The following is a 21,715-nucleotide window of genomic DNA, read 5'->3' as shown; positions in this document are numbered from 1 at the left end:
GTACTCAGAATCTTCCTGCTCCTAAAGAATACTCACTGAGTCATGGGCATCTTTCATGGGGGCCTGGCATGTTGTCAACGTCAAATCTCAAATCTGCCCCCAAATAGTATAGGTATAATCTGTACACTGATGTCTCACAAGGTCCCCACCAAATTTCGGGTGTCCAAAATGTCATTTCGGGTGTACAAGATGGCCTAATTCTCTCTTTTCATACCCCTTGCCCCAGGGAATGCAATGATGCCAGCCACAGAGGATTTATAAAATCATTACCTCTTAATCAGTTTGTATTTTCTTTGTGAGTCATACTCTGTGGGTCAAAGTATACAGCTCCAGCTGTTTTCCTTTAACATTTCTGTTTTATTATTTGTTTAACTTCCCAGATTACTTGAAAGTAAGATCCTAATATTAGTCAATGCTCATCATCAATTAGAATATGCATGGAATTCTTTTCTGGAAGTAGACAAATATGAAAATCCCACTTGCTCTGCACAAGTGTAGACAAAACTTCACTCAGAGAGCTTAACACATGAGAGAACCTGATTTTCATCACCAACGGGAGCTGAACTCTTTGGGATATGCCTATTTTACATCTATCAGAGGCTTTAGCTCACTCTGGGAGGCTACAGAGCGCTGACTTCCTGACACATCCTACCAATAACGCACAAACAGCAGATGCACCAGGAATGTGCTTTAAGGGATACCAAGGTCTCTGACTTTGTTCCAAACTCACACCTATTGTTCCTCCAGCTTTGGTTCTCTTCCCTGCTGTCAGGGTCTGATGCAGTGGGTATATTTTTAGAATCACTTGAAGAACTTTTTAAAGTACAGTGGTCCAGGTCTCCTCTGGGCAAATGATAGCAGAGTCCCTCAGGGGTGGGCAGGTGTCTGCATTTTTTTATAAGTTCCCCAGGTTATTCCACCACACAGTCAGGACCAAGGACCACACCTGGTCTTTGCTGCCTCAGTCATTGGCTCTAATCTCTTCGATCCTACTTGTCACTTTTCTTCCAAGACTTGCTGCAAGCATTTAATGGTTTAGGCTTATTTTCCTGGTCTACTCAATCAACAGTTACATCTCCCATGTGCTCTGCTTCTGCACAGATGAGTTTGTTTAGAATAGACACAAAAAGTGACCAAGTCCAGGGCACTATGATTGTCTTTTTTTAAAAACAAATTTATTTATTTGTTTATTTTTGGCTGCATTGGGTCTTCATTGCTGCCCGCGGGCTTTCTCTAGTTGTGGCGAGCGGGGGCTACTCTTTGTTGCAGTCCGCGGGCTCCTCATTGCGGTGGCTTCTCTTATTGCAGAGCACGGGCTCTAGGCACACAGGCTTCAGTAGTTGTGGCAGGCGGGCTTCAGTAGTTGTGGCACATGGGCTCAGTAGTTGTGGCTTGCGGGCTGTAGAGTGCAGGCTCAGTAGTTGTGGTGCACGAGCTTAGTTGCTCCGCGGCATGTGGGATCTTCCTGGACCGGGGCACGAACCCGTGTCCCCTGCATCGGCAGGCGGACTCTCAACCACTACGCCACCAGGGAAGCCCCACTCCCATTTTTAATGCATTTTTGTTTTGTTTTGTTTTGTAACAAAGCAGCCGTAGTCTTGATGAGTCGTCATTAAACTATTGGGAAACTACGAGCTTGTAAAATTCTTGACGGTCGTTTAAGTTCGCGTTTGCTTTATCCAGCTCTACTCACACAATGGCACCAGTTCACCTTCCAGAACAAAATCTGAGAGCATGATGCTAAAACAGGCGTTAAGCATTTCCCAACAGGAAACAGGACTAGAGGACCAACCTCACAGAGTCGGTATCAGGACTAAATGAAATATAACGTGTGTAAAGTGCTCAGCACAGTAACTGCTACACACACACACACACACACACACACAAGCTGTATCATGACAGAAGGTCAGACAAGAGCACACAACCCCCAGACAGTTCGAGAGAGGAGCAGTCACCCATGAGAAGACAGTGAGGAAGGTAATGCTGAATGACTGCGGCTTTGAGAAAAGGTTCCAGGCTCTGTGTACAGGAAGCCAGCACGAAGGCGATTCGCTGCTTGGGGCAAGTGGTACAAAGTTAACAGACAACAGAAAAAACAGGGCTGCATGATTCTGATTTTTCTCCCTTTCCTTTCTCCCAAAAGAAATTATTCTCAAACAGGACAGAGTAGAACAAGGTATTTCAGGAAAGTTCACATGTTTAATTCTAGACGAACTATATCCCAGGGTAATCAAAGAACTTTGCAGAGATAGTCATCAAAGTATTATTATTCCTCTGAGGAATGAGAGAAAGGGAGTGGTAGCGGAAGCCCAAAGTGGTGGCAAATACGGTCCCAAGAAAACATAAAAGTTTGCATAATGAAGCCTCCTCCAATCAGATAACTCAGTGTCTTTCTCTGGCTAAGGCTTACTGCGACTTAAAAAGATAAAGTGCTCTCCACTAGAGGACACCAGCAGGGGAGCAGCGAGAACAAATCCAGCAGTCTACACTCACCTTCTCATAGTGACTGTGCAAGTACACAGGGTGAATATTACTGACGCCGTATATTTCTACCTCAACAAGCATTTAACAAAGTCTTTCATGATATTCTGTGGGCAAGATAATAAAAATCAGAGACCTACTCTACAGCATACTGCCCGTCACTGACAGTACTGTATTGTATACTTAAAAATTTGCTGAGAGGGTAGATCTTACGTTAAGTGTTCTTATCACAAAAAATTGATATTAATAAAGACAGTAGAAGGAAACTTTTGGAGGTGATGGACATGTTTCTAGCATAGATGGTGGTGACAGTTTCATGGGTGTGTACTTATCTCCAAATTCATCAAGTCGTATACGTTAACTATGTACAGCTTTTTGGATGTCAGTCGTATTTCAATAAAGTGTTTTTTTAAAAAAGGTAATGAAACCTGGTTAGGATGAGAATGCATATGTATATCTGCATGCAACCAGATTCCTGCCTCGGTGACCAACCAACCACGTCTCAGGATTAACTGATGTCAACCTTGAACCACTCCTTGGTAGGAATTCTCCACCTCATTTTACAGATGAGGCTGAATTTCAGAGAGCTGGCTAGCTGCGGTTCAAAAAATAATAACATTTATTGAGGTTTATTGAACTAGTTACTTGAAGTGCTTTATCTCGTTAAATCATTTTGACAAGGTATAAGGTAAAAACCACTCAATCCCTAATTTATAGGTAAGACTGCAGCTGAGAAAGATGAAGTAACATCCTTAAGTTCAAGGAGCTAGAAAGTGGTGGACATGGAGTCGAGCTCCTGGTTGTATAACTGACGGCCTGAATGCTCTCTGCTAAGCTACGCCTCCTCCAGTACTCAAGGCGGGTGATGTAAGGAAGCTGTTTACTCTCCGCTGCTCCACGAGGCAGAACTAGGACACTGATGTAAGTTTAAAATGGCAGGCTTGAGTTCATGAGGTTATTAACTAACAATCACAGGTGCCAGAGAGAGGAAGGATCTACCCAAAGGCACTGAATGCGCTGAGATCTCCACCAGAACTGTTCACATCGAGCCGGACACCCACCAGCAGGAATACCGCAGAGGAGGTGCCTGCCCTGGTTGGGTGGGACCTCTAAGGTCCCGTACAATCCTGGGCTTATGGGTCCCTATGAAATAACGCTCTTATACTTTATTAATTGTCAAAACACCGATATCCAACAGGATAATGTGAATAATATTTATGCTCCTGATCAGACTAGAAAAATCACATATCTAGGTACACACCACCCCGGGTTACTTTCGAAGTCTGGTTTCACGCACGCTGGAAATGTGTGCTTTCTTGGAGGAAAGCGTGCCAGGGGCACGAACTGCACGTGAGAGGGGGTCTTCTAAGAAGGTCACCGGAGCTATGCACCCCGTCTTTCTGGGTGGTTTATGTGCAGGTTTGTAAGCCTTGGTGTCGGGAACTGGGATAGGTCATGTTCAAAGCTAGAAACTGTTGGAGGAAGAAGGGCAAGCACATTCCCTCCTGACAGCCCATCATTTAAACTATTACGAATGAGCAAAAGTTTTATGTTTATGTTGTTTTCTGAGCGAAAGTCATTTCAAAGCTTCCAGTAACGCAGTTACTTGTTATATCCTGTAGCGCTTAACTCAACAGTAGGCAAATAGCTGTACTTATTGACTTATTCATTCATGCAACGCAAATTTGTTAAGAGCTATAATAATTACGGAAGCAGCGTGTTGGGCATTGAGGACACCACAGAAAACAAGACCGATACGGCCCTTCTTACTTTCTTAAGAAGTGAGCAAACAAGCAAATACAAATAATAATAATACGTAATGACTGTTCGCACTACAATGGAGATAAAGAGGGATCAGGAAATAACAAGGAAGGAGGCACCTGCTTTTCACAGGGCAGTCCAGGATGACTTCCTGAGGAGGGGAGGCTGAGCTGAGAGCTGAAGAGGGATAAAGAGCCAGCCAGGAAGCCACGTGCGAGGACCCCAGGGCAGGAAAGAACTTGGCAAGTTCCAGCCAGGAGACGGGGCTGGGACTGGAAAGGTGAGCAGCGGCAGGCCACACAGGGGTCTTGCCAGTGTCGCCCCGTCTCCCCTTTCAGCGTGTGGGGAGTGGCTGAGGTCCCTCCTGAAAACGTCCTTCTGGCTTCCGTGTGAAAGCTAAATTCTGGAGCAGCGGGGTAGAAAGAGGCAGCCCACTTAGTGCACCCCTGCAGTGAAGCAGTCCAGGTAGGAGAGGATGGTGCTGAAGAAATCCCTGGAGAATCAGAGCTGTGAAGGAAAGGAGTGACAACGGTCTGGTGTGGTCACGAGGTCTGGACTTGCCTCACTCTGGCGTGCTGGCCAGCAAACACAGCTGCTGCTAAACCTTCCGCAGGTTTGCAACCAAAGTCCCTGTTGGCTTCTGTATTCCCAGCTCTCTTAGTCATCAAACCCTTATCTCATCTGAAAGAGAGCCAACGGGCTCTCTACAGCTTGGAGTTATTACAATAAGCCAAAAGTGAATTGATAATCTCGGATGACTGCTCTAAACCTACTTTTGACCATCGGTGGAGGAGGGGGGAGGTAGCTGTGCAAAAGAGAACAAAGTTTGGGAAATCTGCAACAAGGCCTCTCAGTCAACAGTTTAATGACTTAAAGTAAATAAATAAATAAATGTACTAGAGCACCCCGGGGCCCCAGTTCTTATTCAGATACACATCTGTTCGGCGATAGAATGAGGAAGTGAATTACTTTTCTGTGACATGTATGTATTTTGTGAGACACCACACTGTACCAGTTAATAATGATCTACCTTCTGTTGACACAAAATGTTTAAATTAATAAAAATCTAAATGCAACATCTCATAGCAAAGCATACTTAATTGAAAGGCTGGATGGCAAGAGTAGTAATTTTCTTGGGTAAAAATTATTGGGACGAGCTTATGGTAGCATGAAAAGCTCAACCAATAGAGGGACTTATGTAGGCAAACTGTTTTCAAGCGGCTCTACTTTATAGAAAGGGTAGGCTGGGCTTCTCTAATCGCTAACACAGTGGCACTGGGATTGTTACAGTAAGAAACTGAGGCTGATCGTCAGACATTGCCCATAATGGACAATACTAGTGATTTTACACTTAAACCTGTCTGTTCAGTCTTTAAGGTATGAAATGACAGATGCAGAAAGGGCATAAACAATCCCTTAAAGCTCTGCTATGAATATTGAAAAACCTTCTTCTCTTCACTGAGTACACCCCTGATACTTAGATACTAAACCAACAGCATTACGAAAACAGTTTATTTTTTCCAGACTATAGAACGGTATTAGATTAGCTCAGAAAAAATCCAGATAACATCTAAAGCAGGCTCCCAGCACTAAGACCGAGGGGCATACTCCAAATAAACTTGACAGGGATGTCTTGTCCAAACCCTGAAACCATCCAAAGAAAAGTCTGAAACCCAAGACACTGTGATAATCCTCTTATTTTCCACTTATTTGGGGGTAAAGAACAAAATGGTCTACCACCTTTCTTTCATTTTTAAACTCCCTTTCTCACTTTTCTCTCTTTGCCACTCTATCGTGCTTAAAGAAACAGAAAAAACAAACAAACAAACAAGCAAAAATATTGGGACTGAAGTCCAGAAGTAAACTTTATTTCCTGTGTGCCAATTTGTTTCCTTTTGAGTGTGATGCTGAAGGACCAGGGAGGAGAATAGCTTCCTTCTGACCACCCAGAATCTCTATCCCCGGAAACCAACAGGATATCACGACACACAGATGGGCCCGACATGGTGAGAATATAGGCAAAAACCTAACAGGCTTCACCCTCTTCTCATTCTTGCCTATTTCTGGCCTGCTTCCCGGGAGCTTCAGTTAACAGGGTCTTCTCTTAGCCCTTCGAGTACACGGCGGTTACTCAGCAAATGCTTGCTGATTGATCACGTGTCATGTGAATCAGCAGATAAAGGTGAAATGGCCCAAACCCAGAGTGGGTGATTTTAAAAAAGTCTAATGTTCAGGATGAAATTCCCTTTTTAGTGGTAGTATGTGTGATTTTTAAAATCCTCCCCCCGCCTCCCCCCATCTAACTTATCCAGGAACCTATTGGAATCAAAGGATTCCGGAACTTGAGGACTGGGAAGTTTCTTGGGAATTCAAGACAGACAGATGGGAAAGACTTTGTTCTTAGAAGATGCCCCACAGAGGAAATGCCACCATGTTTAAAAAAAAAAAAGTTCAGAAGGTCAGTACATCTATTCCAAATACCTGCAGTTTAAGTCTATTTCCCCAGGCTTAGTAACAACTAAACACTGCAGGTCACCCTGCCTGGATGCAGTCCCCACCCCTTCCCCTGCAGGCCAGGGAGTCCTAGTTCCCTCATCTTTCCTTAGAGTCTTATTTTTCTACAGCGCTTCTCTGAGCACATGGGAGGTTCTCCTTGTCCTTTTTTTTTTTTTTTTTGCGGTACTCGGGCCTCTCACTGTTGTGGCCTCTCCCGTTGCAGAGCACAGGCTCCGGACGCGCAGGCCCAGCGGCCATGGCTCACGGGCCTAGCCACTCCGCGGCATGTGGGATCTTCCCGGACTGGGGCACGAACCCGTGTCCCCTGCATCGGCAGGCGGACTCTCAACCACTGCGCCACCAGGGAAGCCCCTCCTTGTCCCTTTTTAAGTTACGGGGCTGCTGGACCTGGTGAACTGCAGCTTCAGAAAAAAGCTGCTCAGGGCCTTTTGTTGAGCTGAAAAGCAGTGCTATGGATTCACAGGTTAGTCTGCGCAATTCTTACAATGACTCTAACTGACCTGATTTGTAGCAAGAAGCGGTTGTAAAAAGTAGATATTCACTGATATGATGTCAAACGCAGGGAATTTTTCTCATCTTCTGAGGCTGTGTGCTGTTCCCACTGAGAAACTCTCCATGTTGAATGCGGCTTAATTGTTTAGAAATAATTAACATGCTTTTATTTCATTTGTAGAACACATAATTTATTAACTGGCTGCTACTTTATGTGTTTCAATTTAAGAGGCACAGTAAATAAAGAAATTAGCATAAGAAGGCACTGAAAAAAATGCCAAGATTGACTAAATCCTGAAAAAAGCAAGATGATTCTCAATTAAGGATACGCAAATTTATCGCATAAAGCGATTTAATGACAAATGTGGAGATGACTGTTTTTATGGGCCCTTAGCTGCAGCTTTCAAATTTTAATTTCACAGACAGGAAAGCATTATCAATGCTTTAATAACTCCAGGGTTCCAATTTACATATCAAAATGAGGGACAGAGAAAGCCCACATCCTTCTTTACTTTTTAGAGTGCTCAGGGTCTGAAAATGACTTGGCAATAAAGGTTGAAAGAAAACAGCAGACATGCCGATGTCTGCGTCTGAAACAATACAATATCCGAATTACCAAGAAGTACAATTAGTTCAGAGAACCATCACACCTCTCCTTAGCAATTAATACTCAGCACAATGGGTAAACATTCTAGTCTTTAATTGAAGCACCCAGACACAGCCTGTAAGCAGATAAGCATTTGAAACAGACCCGTTGCTACATCCCCTGGTATTAACTGGACCCAGTAACATCTCGTTCATTGGGGCGGCAAAGAGGGGGACGGCTGCCATTACAAATATGCAAAAGCAGCTCTCAAAAAGCCCTTCTGGATGGAATAGTGTGAGAACCTCACTAATTTCCTCGCCTGTTTTTAGAGTGTATGATTCTCCTTCCTTGCGCAATAGTTTCTCACTCTGTTTCTACACACTCTGTTATATTTTTTTCTGGTTGCTGCTGGTCAAAAGCCAACCCTCACTTTCTTCAATGGCTTCACACCCCTCCATGATGAAAATCCAAACTCTGCTTGGCATACCTCTCCCCTCGCCCGCAATCACTACCCTTACCAGCCTTTATCCTCCAGGAACACTGAATCATATGCAGCTCCCTGCTACACGATACTCTCCAGACCTCCGAGACATTTCCCGGGGTGTGTCCCCAGTCTGAACTGCCCCCTCTGAACCTACCTCACCGAAAACTCCTATATAATTTCTACATCTCAGGTCAGTGTCTCCTCCTCTGTGAAGTCTTCCCTGACTGTGCAGGGAGACTTTTTTTTCCTCCTCTGTTCCCACTGCACTTAAAACAGGCTTCCGTTAAGATAACTGCGGCACTGAACTGAACTGTGTCTGGTGTCTGTCTCCACACTAGAATGTAGGCCACTTGTGGGAAGGGGAGATCGTTTCATCTTAGGACTCCCATAGTTGGTATATTACAAGCCTCACTTCATTAAATACTTGAGGAAGGAAGAAAGAAAGGAAAAAAAAAAAATGGAAGGAGGGAAGGAAGCATTCAAGCAGGTTTGCTGAAAGACTGGAGGTAAATGGTGACTGTGGACGAGTGATAGGCAAAAAAAGGAGACTTAGGTCCACTCTTAAGTCCTAAGCAATAGCAGAAGCCTGATTTCCTGAGGGTTAACGCTCAGGCTGGGAATAGAAAAGACCTGCTTGGGAATCACAGTCCTATCTGGGGGTGTGAGTCCAGGCTCCTCGGATGCCCCAAAGTAGCTAGTGGTTTAATCTCTTCTTATAGGCTAGACCTAGTCTCATCCTCCTGGTTGGGCAGTGAAAGCATTAGTGAATGTTAGTCTACGGTCTTGGACAGGCATTCTAATTAAAATATGCTAAATTATCCAGACATTTATAATGAAAATATGCTACTATACACATTTTCTGTTTTTATTTCTGTAGTTCTGTTATCCAAAGGACTTGAGAAATTGGATAAAGACACTATTTTAAGAACTTTAAAATGAGGCATGAACAAACAGAAATGATCTTTCAAGAAAAACGGTCAAAGGGGAATTTCTAGCCAATTTACTCTTTAACCTTTGCCCCCATGCCCAGGTGCAGTAACCACAGTGCCTCATCAAAAGAGCACTGCCTCAGAAGTAGGACACCTGGAATTTCTGGTCCCGACTCTCCAATGTCATTCACTGTACAAGTCATTTTTCCTCTCTATACAAGGAAGGTATTGAACCAGATGCCTAATGTTTCTTCCAGCTATTCAAACTGAATTGACTCCTTCTGACATACCGCTTAGCCTCTGTGATATTTACGGATCTAAGTAAAAAGTATGCACTCTTGCTTCCACCTTTTAGGCTCTGAAGGTACGCACTTAACTACATGTAGGAAGAGCCCAATGTGACCATCATTTCAGTAGGTTTTGGGGAGAGAGTGTGGAGAAATGCAGGTGCTCGATATAATGTATTTACCTGGAGCTCTATAGCTACTTTTCAGAGCAAGGGGCTAAGAAAGTGGAACCACAGTTGGTAGCCCCCCATCCCCAATTCACAGACCTGCACTATGTATTCTACTGGAGCTCACCAATAGCACCAATTCCCCAGCTTCACCCCTTCGAGGAGGCAGTGTCACTGCAGGGGCCTGTCTATGACTACGCAAATAGTGAGCCCCAAATAGTTACCATGAAATTCACTATTTAGTTTACTTCTTCCCACATTGCAACAGTGAGATGTTAGTGGAACTTTGTGTGACCGAGACCTGCAGGATTCCAAAATTTTGTGAAGTCGAGCATGTCATATTTTAAGGGCTTTGAGCAGGTACCATGGACCAAAAGTCTCAGCCTTCAAGTCTGCTGTTAAGCCCAGCAAATGTACTTTGCAAGTAGAACAAATAAAAGTTATTTTTGAATGGCATCATCTCCTCTTAATTTCTACACAGATTAAGATCATTGAAGGGATTAGAATACCCCGTCTTCCCACTCCTGATTTCTGGGACATCCTTCCCGTTGTCACTGCTAGGTCAGCTACAGGTTTTAGGCACAGCCCTTGGCTGTCCACTCCCATTGCAGAATGAGCTGGTCTCCACCCACCTCGGAGCCCTGAAGCTGTTACAACCACTAAAGAGGACTGTTCTCAGGCTCAGGGCTGAGGAAGGGTGAGTTACACTCCCCTGCACTGTAGTAACAAATAAATGGCAAAGGAAGCCTTGTCTGATCTCTGCTCCCATGGAGTTTCAGTATTTCTGTTTCATTGTGGGCATTAGACTCTATGGTCACACTCAGAAAGGGAGAACAATTCCCATGTGGTAAACCCTAAAAGGAGCATCATCTCCTTTGGGAGGGAACTTGACGGAAGAGAGTCCAGGATGACATGTACTCTGTCCAGGGATCTGGGGGGAAGGGGAGAAATGGCCTGCACATCACCTGTGCAGCACCGCTCATGCGCTGTCTTCTTACTCGTTCTGAAAGCCCCCGCCCTAGTACACCTCCCCGCCCCCAACACACACATACCTGGACACCCCTACGTACAGCCTGCCCACACACCCCTCAGTATGAGCCATGTCAGGAACTGTAGGCTTGAACAGGGCAGTGATGGAGGGCAGTGAGATACCCCAGTCCGGACACAGGTCAGCTCCCGTCTCAGGACGGAGAGCCCAGGCTGGGGAGGGGTCTATGCCAGGGAGAATACAGGAGTGAAAAGCACCAACCACTGCAACACAGTCATCACTGGAGCCACAAAGAAGGGACAGAAAAGGGGAAGGAATCAGAGATTACGAAAGGTTGGAGCGCGAAGACTTTGAAAGTTATCAAGAAGATTATGTGAGCAATTCGGAGAACCTGATCAGCAAATGATGGGAACTGAGGATGCTATAATTCCTGGAACTTTCCATATAGACTATTTCCTCAGATCATTCAATAACAATAATGGCTACCATTATTGAGGAACTACCATCTCCCAAGCTAGACTTAACATTACCTAATTGAACCCTCCAAGCAGCTTTGCCAGATATGGATTATTCTCATCTTACAAGAGAAAAAACTAAGGCTAATATAGGGAAATCTGCGAATATCAAATAGTTAGGAGGCAGCAGACTCTACATGCCTCTAAAGCATGTAGAGTTAACTGCCCTGTTACCTACCATTCAGACTCCATCTCTCTGGCTAACGTCATCAGTGTTATTGCTCCAAGACAAGAACCCAACTACTCCTATTATCTAATTCTGCACTTTTTCTATAGTATCCAACTGTCTTACATAAGATATTGATTCAACAAATGGTACTGGAATAATGGGACATCCGTGTGCGTAAATAAATAAACCTTGAACCATATATAAAAATTAACTCAAAGATGGATCAAACCTAAAACTATAGATTTTCTAATAGAAGACATAGGAGAAAAACTTTATCCTCTTGGAGTAGGCAAAGATTTTTTAGATGTGCCATCCAAAGACTGATCTGTTAAAAACAGATAATGAAAACTGGACTACAGCAAAATTTAAAACTTCCGTTCTTCAAAATACTCTTTCAAGAGAATGAAAAGCCAAGCCACAGACAGGAAGAAAAGATTTCTGAAACATGTATGTGATAAAAGACTTGTATACAGAATAAAGAACTCTCAAAACTCAAGAAGAAGAAAACACCTTTTTAAAAATAGGCAAAAGATTTGAACAAATATATCACCAAATAAGATAGGCAGATGGTAAATAAGCACATGAAAAAAAATACATCATTAGTCATGAAGGAAATGCAAATTAAAAGCAGAATGTGATATCACTATAAATCTATTAGGATGATTAAACACAAAAACAAAAGCAAAAAAAACAAAACAAAAAAAAAACAAAACAAAAGCAAAACTGACAAAATCAAGTGATGGAAAGGATGTGAAGTAACTGGCAGTTCCATTCATTGCTGGTGGGAATTCAAAATGGTGCAGCTACTTCGGAAAACAGTTTAGCAATTTCTTACAGAGTTTAACATATATTTACCACACAGCCCAGGAATCCTACTCCTAGGCATTTACTCAAGTGAAATAAAAATTTATATTCATACAAAAGCCTGTATGTGAATGTTTAAAGTGGCTTCATTGATAACCAGCAAAAACTGAAAAAGAACCTAAATGTCCTTCAGTTGGTGAACAGATAAACAAACTGTGGGATAGCCACATAATAGAATACAACTGGGCAATAAAAGGGAACCAAATACTGAGATTATATATTTACACGCATGTAAAAATAACATGGCTGAATATCAAATGCATTGTGCTAAATGAAGGAAGACAGAATCAAATGGTTGTTTGGATCAATTTATACGACATTCTGAAAAAGGTAAAGCTATAGTGACAGAAAGCAGATCGGGGTCAGCAGGGGCTGGAAGCGGGAGTGGAGGCTGAATGTAAAGCGGTATAAAAGAATCTGGGGACGGGTGATGGGGCTGGTCTGTATCTTGTTAGTGGTGGTGATGCAGACTGTACGCATCTGTCAGAACTCACAGAACTGTGCACTAAAAAGAGTGATTTTGGGCTTCCCTGGTGGCGCAGTGGTTGAGAGTTCGCCTGCCAATGCAGGGGACACGGGTTCGTGTCCCGGTCCGGGAAGATCCCACATGCCGCGGAGCGGCTAGGCCCGTGAGCCATGGCCGCTGAGCCTGAGCGTCCAGAGCCTGTGCTCCGCAACGGGAGAGGCCACAACAGTGAGAGGCCCACGTACCGCAAAAAAAAAAAAAAAAAAAGGAGTAAATTTTACTGAATGCAAATTATACTCCGATATTTAAAAACTAAGATAGGGAAAGTGTATAAGTTATTCATAAAATTATAGAGACAGTATAGTGGAGCGGTTAAGAATATAGCTCCTGAAGATACCTCATTTGCAAAGTGGGAAGAAGAGCAAGCACTCCCCTCATAAAATGACGGAGATTAAATGAGACGAGGTACATAATTCCCCAGTTTGCATGCCCAGCACACAGTAAGTGCCCTCGAAGCTCTGGCAGGCATCACGATGATAATATTCTCTGAGGAAGCACACCTCATTCCACAGCACTTGTTGAACACCGTGTGCCATGTGCTGAACGAGGTAATGTGCCTGTTACACAAGAACACATACTTCCATGTCACAGTAGCTGCCATCACTGAATCTGCTCCCCGAGCCAGAGCTTCTTCTACACCAAAAGCCAGGAGAAAAGAATTTTTATGCAACAATTGGAAAGGTTGTGAGTGGAATTCATGTCACCACAAATTACGGACAGACCCTCTTCTTACCCCTGGTGTGGGCTTTTGGACAAACCAGAGTCACATGAAGCAGCCTGGGGGGCAAAGCTGTCTGCTCTCTGGGGAGAAGAGCGTGTTGAAGCATTGTGTCCTGTGATGTGGGGAACAGCATATCCCAGGGCTAACACGGTAGCTACAGTGTTTATCTCCCAGCTGACTTTACAGCCCACTGTGTCCACTGTGTCACACCCAGAAGCCTCGCCCAGTCATTCACAGTGACACTGCAGCTGGGATTATGTGGCTATGAAATCAATAAACCCCTTTCCTCACATTAACGTTAATGACAGCCAGCACTGCACCCACTCCTGGGAAACCCATTCTTCTGGTTGTCTGGAGAAGCATGATAGGTAATACACAGTAATGTTAGGTTTGACTACTTAAAAACTCACCACACACACACACACACACACACACACACACACACACACACACACACACACACATACGCTCTCTCTCTCTCTCCTTCAATTCCCTGCCAAATCTTCCTAATTTTCCTGAAGATAATGTAATTCAGTTATGATGAAAACTTCAGAAACAGGAAACACATTCTGCTTAGATTGTTAAAACTTGAAATATAAAACAATTCAGAGCTGGCTGGACTCATCATCGCACCACGTGGCATTCCTGCTTACCATTAATTTAGCAAAATAGGGGAAGGCAGCAGAAAAAAATCTTGGTTTTCTAATGACCTTTATACTTAATTGCTCATATTTCAAATAGACTCAAGTTACCATAAAAACTTTTTCTTGGGCAGTAAACTCTCATTTCCTTTGAATACAGCTTTAACCCTACAGTCCTTTACTCCTTCTTCAGACAATCATTGCTCCTTCCTTTGGTTCAACGCTGCCTCCTTTCCCCAGTCTTCCCGGTTTAACAGTGACAGCCTGGGGAAGGTGCAGCACATACAGGAACCGAGGCCCCTCTAGCCAGTACTAGTCGTGTCTCTGAGGGATGCTGGGCTTCTCTGGGCTCCGTCACCCACAGATGTACTGAAGGGCCTCACAGGGACCCAAGAAAGGTGACTCCATGTTACAAAAGAGAGTCTCTGAAAAGAAACTGCAATATTTACCAAAGACAACCATTAACATTGCTTTATTTCTACAAAAGAAAACGAGAGTGGGTGGACTTAGAACTGTAGTAGCATCAAGGAATGAGAAGCTTCTTAGGGCGTTTCCTCCTATTAAACTGTTTTTGAAATGGATACATTTTCAGAATGATTCTACTCAACTCTCCCTCCAAAGAAGGCCCAGGGATACAAGACACAGATCTCTGCTCCACAGACAGACAGGTACTGGGTAAAAGTGCACCCATGCTTGGAAGCCCTCAGGAGAATTAGATCATTGTTTATCCTCGTATTTTCCTCTGCCGCCAAAGACTTGAATTCTTAGCTACGAAAAGCGAACAGCAGGCTTCCAACAAGATGTTGTAAGTTCAGACTTGGAGGTGCTCTCTTCTACTCCAAACCCATAATGATGAGTGAAATATAAAAAGAAAAACCAAAAGTGGCTTTACTAATTCAAAAACAAGATAAACTTCTCCCTGGACCAGTAACAGAACAGAAATGCAGAGCCCTCAGCAAAGCCGAAGCCAGGGCCTCAGGTCTAGAAGCTGGCAGTCACAGGCACGAGTTCAGTTCCAATGCTTAAAAGAGATAAAAATGTTTCACAGAAGAAAGGTGAGTAGAGTCTGCTTTAAAGCTTAAAGGCAGGGGATGAGGTGAGGCTCCCCTGGTTACAAAAAGAGGCTGACAATATAGGTTGATGACACGTTTCCTTGGGATAAACATTTACAGAAACTATTGGACCTGGAAAGGCTAGAAGGCACAGATAGATTCTCTCCAGGTAAGGAGTCAGATGCCCGTTGCCTAAGTAACCAGGTCTGCAACAGCCTCAACATCTCTGTGGTGCAACACCTACAAATGCCATTAAGTCTGGATTCTGAACTGGGGCCTGAGGAGCCTGAGGGAGGCAAGTGCAAAGCTACCAGACAGAGCAGATGCACAGAGAGGAGAAAAAGGAACAAAATAAAAAAAAACTTTCCACTAAAAATGGGCCTGCCATACAAAATTCCAGAACACATAGTGGAATGCAAGGCTAAGGAAGATAACCGACAAAAATCAAAAATCAACAATCAGAACACAATTTCACTCCAGTAAAATAAACTATAGCACGGACTGACCAAGACTTGAAGTATGATTACGATGCTCAAATAGATAAATAACAGAGGGGTATGCATTGGAAGTGAATAAGAAATTATGAAACAGAAACAGGTAGAAATAAAACCTAAACTGGAAGATATGGGCGGAAAAAAGCAAATTTGAAATCCTGGAAATAAAAAATAGTCATTAAACCAACCCAATAGCAAAAAATTAGTTTTAGAAACATGGAATAAATACCAGAAGCTGAAAGAGGGCACCCTCTGGGGGGCAGGACTCAGGCAGCAGCAGGAGAGAATGTACCAAAGTTTTCAACTTGGGTCTAGTACTTTGACTTCTCAAAGTGTATACATGTATAGCTTTAATACATTTTTTTTTTTTTTTTTCGATACGTGGGCCTCTCACCGCTGTGGCCTCTCCCGCTGCGGAGCACAGGCTCCGGACGCGCAGGCCCAGCGGCCATGGCTCACGGGCCCAGACGCTCCGCGGCACGTGGGATCCTCCCAGACTGGGGCACGAACCCATGTCCCCTGCATCGGCAGGCGGACTCCCAACCACTGCGCCACCAGGGAAGCCCCTGATAAAAATTTTTTTAAAAAATTAAAAGACTACAAGAAATAAGGAAGGATTACCTAAAGGACATGCAGTTCTTGCTTTCTTCTATATAGTCTCAGTTTTATTCTTGGAATGAAGTAAACCATCAGAGAGATGAGAACATAGATTACATAAATTTTCACCTTCCTTACTTCTTTTATTAAGTTATAATGTGAAACTATGTCAATGAACCACACTGAAGAACAGTATAAAACTCAGCTCTTCAAGTCATTGCGGATTCTGATAAGGTTATTGCTCATTCAGTCTCAGCGGGACCCTTGGTGAGTGCCTCAGGCCTCAGTTCCAGGAGAAACTGCTTCAGCTGAGGAGCACGTATGTGTCCTGTCTTCCAGCTACTGTGCATTTCGAAATTAGTCTTTAGCTTTGGCTGCTGAGAAATTTAAAGCAAATTTGTGATTTATTTCTTGTCACCGTATAGGATCATATGGCATGCATTCTGGGTTCTAACCTGCTTTTATCTCATTTTTTGCCACTCTTATTTCACCAGTCAATATAAAATGTATTGTTGTATTGCATATATAGGTAGATATTGATACATATATGTGTATATGTGTGCATGGGTGCCTGTAAGCCACTTCAGAATCTTTTGGGTGGGGAAATGGTATAATTAGATAAAACAATTTAGGTAAAACGAGTTGCAAAAGAGAGGAAAAAGGAAAAGAGAAAAAAAGAAACAAATATAGGCTGGATCTTGCGGTCATGACGTGCAGGACACTGAACGCCAAGCTAAGAGTCTGAAGTTTATCCTGAAGACTAGGGATAATGCTGAATATTTTAAAAATTCTGAGCAAACAACGGCATGGAAATAGTGCTATTTCAGAGAACTTACTCAAAAACAGTGTGCAAAAGAGATGAAAGGAAAGAAATTGAGTGCCAGGTGACCAATTAGGGGCTATTTCAATAAACTAGGAATGAGGCAAGAGGGCTGTGAGTAAATTGACTGACATCGCGTTTTAAAAGAAGGATCATATGTAACAGACTTAGGAAAGAAAGTAAATACAATCTTTTTTTTGCAATAAAGCATGTGACATTCAAGGAAGCACACTATGTACCATCCACAAACTTATGGAAACAATCAATTCTATTTGGTCTGTTCTGCTTCTATTGCCTTGGATCCTGACCCTCACAAGCCAAATCATCCCCAAACCTCCTCTAGAAGGTAAGCTTTATTTCTTCCAGAAATTAAGTTGTTGCTGATTACAAATGACAACTAACTCCATAAATGCAAATTACACCTGTTATTAAAAGGCCTCTTGCCTTCCTGAAACATGATACCACGCAAGTCCCCTAACATACAGAGGTGGCACGTAATAAATATTGCTTGATGCAGAAACCTGTTGAGAGGAATTTTCTAGGTTCCAAGAAAAACGGAAAAATAAGCTTGAAAACTTTAAATATAGGAACTGAAGTAAATTTAATTTTTTTGTTTTGTTTTGTTTTTTTTTTTGCGGTACGCGGGCCTCTCACTGCTGTGGCCTCTCCCGTTGCGGAGCACAGGCTCCGGACGCGCAGGCTCAGCGGCCATGACTCATGGGCCCTGCCGCTCCGCGGCATGTGGAATCTTCCCGGACCGGGGCACAAACCCGCGTCCCCTGCATCGGCAGGCGGACTTTCAACCACTGCGCCACCAGGGAAGCCCAAATTTAATTTTTGAATTTTTAATGTATGCTCTTTTGGGGATGGGCTAAGTTGAATCTACCTCTGTAGTATTTTTGCAAATCAAAGCAACAGTATAGAGATTTCAGAAGGGATGTTTATATCACTTAATAGAACAAAATTCTCAGATAAATAGAAACTCAAAAATATAACTGATGAACTAACTGAAATCAAGTTTATATTTTCATCTAAATAGATATCCTACTCATTTCCACCAGGAAACATTTCACAGAAATATGGGATAATAGAGCTGGAAGGGGCCTTAAGACCATCTTGTCTAATTCCCTTGTATTACAGATGATGGAGCAAATCAGAGAGGCTGAATGACCTGCCCAAGATCACTCAGTCTGTTAGATACAGAATGGACTGGAATCCAGCAGAGTAACTGAGCACTTTTTTTTTTTTCATAATTGAGATTTTATTGGTTGTTTTGAGGATCGGCACACAGACATTTCAATTTGTACATAATTCTTAAAATCTGAAAAATCACGTAGTTGTGATACTTTTCTAAACAGTTATTCCAGTGACTTTCCAGTTTAAAATCTGAAGGCAAATTTTCCTTAATAGGATATCAAGTACCAATATCTTCAAATACTGTTAAGCTGTTACATCATAAATACCACTAATTCACAATTTAATATCGTATACATTACATACTCAAATTTTCAATCTTTTGCAATATATTACTAAAGTTATTAGGGAAACTGCACTACCAAGACCAAAGATGTTATGGAACCCACACAGTTCTGAAAGGGACAGCCAAGGTCAAGGGGTTTCTTTAGGAAACAATTCTACCAAAAACAACATGGGAATGGAAGTAATTTAAATTGTCCAAGACAGTAAATGTACAATGTGACTCCAAATTGCCATCTAGTATGCTTTGTATTATAAGATATAAAAACTAATCCCCATCTATGGAATGTTAAGCTGACACCCAAGACAATCAAAGCCTCCTTATTCAATATCCCATTATTTTCTGGTTGTACTAAAAAATAAACAACCAGCAAATGATTTCACCTCTTTAAAAAAAACCCTTTACACTTAAAAAATGTGAGGATGTGGGATTCTCTCCTTAAAAATGTTTCTAGAGCCTCTAAAAACACTTGCATTTACAAAATAGTTGATAAAAATATTCCTCTGGATCATGCAAGAAGGGAGACAGGGGCCACTGATAAGACATAGTAGATGATATTAATCAGACTTGGCTTTTTTTCTCCTGCTTCATCAGAGGCTAGACTCACTTGATTTTTAGTTTCTCTATTTTCTCCAGGTAAATCTTCTTTAGTTTCTTACTTAGCCACTTCGGCCTGTTTTCTCTTTGCTCCCCTTTTTCTCTTTTGTGTGCACTTTTTTGTCTGAAGATATATCCTTTCCTGCTGTCTTTTTTGGCTTCATTCCCACTTTTTCAGGAGCAGGTTTAGCTGACAACCTTGCTGATCTCCTCTTGGGCTCCACATTCATCACCCCTCTCTGTGGAGTTGACCTTCCTCTTGGGCATCATCATGGTTGGGCAGGTGTGCACCAGGTGCCTGTGGGCTACTGCACACACCTTCCCAAAGCGGGATGCTGCCACTCCTCCCACCCTCAACTACTTTTTTGATTATATAGCTTGGCCTACCTCTAACACAATATTTGTGATGGCTAACGGTATGTGTCAACTTGACTGGGCTGCAGGGTGCCTAGACATTTGGTCAGACATTATTCTGGGTGTATCTGTGAGAGTGTTTTTGGATGAGATCAACATTTGGATAAATTGACTGAATAAAGCAGATTGCCCTCTCCAATGTGGGTGGGCCACACCCAATCAGTTGAAGCCCTGAAAAGAACAGAAGGGCTGACCCTACCACTAGTAAGAGAGAATTCCTCCTCCCTGACTAGGTGGGACAACAGTTTCTTCCTGCCTTTGGACTCAAACCAAAACACTGGCTTTCTTGGGTCTCCAGCCTGCCAGCTTTCAGACTGGAACTTACACCATCAGCAATCCTGGGTCTCCTGCCTGCCAAGTGCAGATTTTGGGACTTCTCAGTCCCCACAATCACATGAGCTAAATCCTTACAATCAATCAATCAATCTCTCTCTCTCTCTACACACACACACACACACACACACACACACACACACACACACACACACACCGTTTTGGTTCTCTTTCTCTGGACTCACACACACACACACACACACACACACACACACACACACACCCTGTTGGTTCTCTTTCTCTGGACAATCCTATCTCAAATAAACTTTGAACTCAAAGGAATAAAGAAAACGGTCTTAACGGATATGATAGACACTGTAGATCAGCTACCGAAAAGTTATCCACAGCTTTCTTCTCCCTGGTCTTCTTCTAGTGAAAAGCTAAAATTCTGTTTTCTTGCCTCTTTTACACCTACAGTAGTATGTGACAGAGCTCTGACCCGTAAGATATAAGTGGAAATCCCTAGGAGGATTTCCCTTTGTTCTTTGCATTTTATTACCCCTTCTTTTCCTTTCTTTCTTTTTTTTTTTTTTTGGTCTAGAGCTTGGATGCACTGACTAGGGCTTGTGGGCAGCAGTCATCCTGGCACCATGAAGACAAAAGCATATGCTAGGGCTAGCTAAGGAGGAACACAGGAGGATTCTGGGACTGTGATGAGACCCATGAGTAGCTGCTCCCATGTTGGACTGCTTCTTTAGAATTCTTGAGAAAAACACATCACACCTACTAAAGCCAGTTTTAGTTAGGTTATCTGTTATTTGCAGCCAAACTCTTTCCTAATATACTATTTTAGCCCAGATTTCAACTGTAACAATAAGCCAAAAGTGAACATGACCCCAGCTCTAATAAAACAATCACTTACTCAAAGAAAAAAAAATTGAGGGTCTGCCATATAGGTGGCATGTAAGAGGCACTAAATCCAAAAACCTTCCCATTCCCAACCAAGGATGCTGGTGGGAAGTTAGCTTGCTCCCTGCCATTTCAGGTTGTAATCTGAGGAGGAATCCCAGGGGATCCCCTGTGATGCCTGGAATGTTTGTGAACTGCAAAACGGGAACACTAAAGTGGACTGAATCTTGGGGAGCTATTAGCAATGGGTCCAACTTTTCCCGTTCAATTCACTTCTTTCTAAAAGCTCTTTTTAATGAAAAACTAATCATGATCACTGACTCCTGCATCTTTAGAATGAGCTCAGGGTCCTTTCGCATGCAGTGAAAGCAACTACCTCTCTCCATCGATGTCAGTGTCAGAAGTCACAGGTAGTTGTGGTACAGGGGAGGGAGCATTAGCTTCATCAAAAGATCTGTGTTTGAGACTTGGTGCTGCCACTTTTCCTTTATCCCCTCCCAGAGGCATATTTCTGAACCTTTCTAAGTTCTGTTTCTTAATTTATGAGTATTAAGTTCAAACGAGATAATGATTACAAAAGAATTCCAACAAATGTAAAACACTCTACAAAAGTTAAGATTTCATTAGATAACCTGATTGTGTGCAAATTAAGAGTAAATAGGTTCAATGTGAGGAAAGTATAAGATTCATATGAGAAAAGTTTATTCATTATCTTTATGGCATTTACTTTGGATCTTCTTCATTTCTCAGAGAGTAAAAGCTGCTAGATAAGTGGTCACCATCTGATACAGTAGTACAGCAGAAAGGCTTACAGAAGAAATTTGAAAGAAATAAAAAACTAGACAAAACTTGACATGTTCACTACTGAGCAATAGCTGTTACCAATCATAACATAATTAACCCTCTTGCTGCAGGCTCTAATAGCACTCTGGCCTTCAGTGTCCTTTTTTTTTT

General features: G+C 42.7%; 1 protein-coding gene across 1 annotated transcript in view; it reads right to left on the bottom strand.

Moving 5' to 3' along the window:
- The window catches only part of LOC112405728 (histone-lysine N-methyltransferase SMYD3), a 152,921-nt gene that overhangs the window by 122,457 nt on the left and 8,749 nt on the right, over positions 1–21,715 (bottom strand). The window lies entirely within an intron of this gene.

Source organism: Neophocaena asiaeorientalis, unplaced genomic scaffold, assembly GCF_003031525.2.
Source record: "Neophocaena asiaeorientalis asiaeorientalis breed wild unplaced genomic scaffold, Neophocaena_asiaeorientalis_V1.1 scaffold524, whole genome shotgun sequence".
Classification (NCBI taxonomy): domain Eukaryota; kingdom Metazoa; phylum Chordata; class Mammalia; order Artiodactyla; family Phocoenidae; genus Neophocaena; species Neophocaena asiaeorientalis.
The sequence above is the reverse complement of the archived record's forward strand: the minus strand, read 5'-3'. Positions and strand labels throughout refer to the sequence as shown.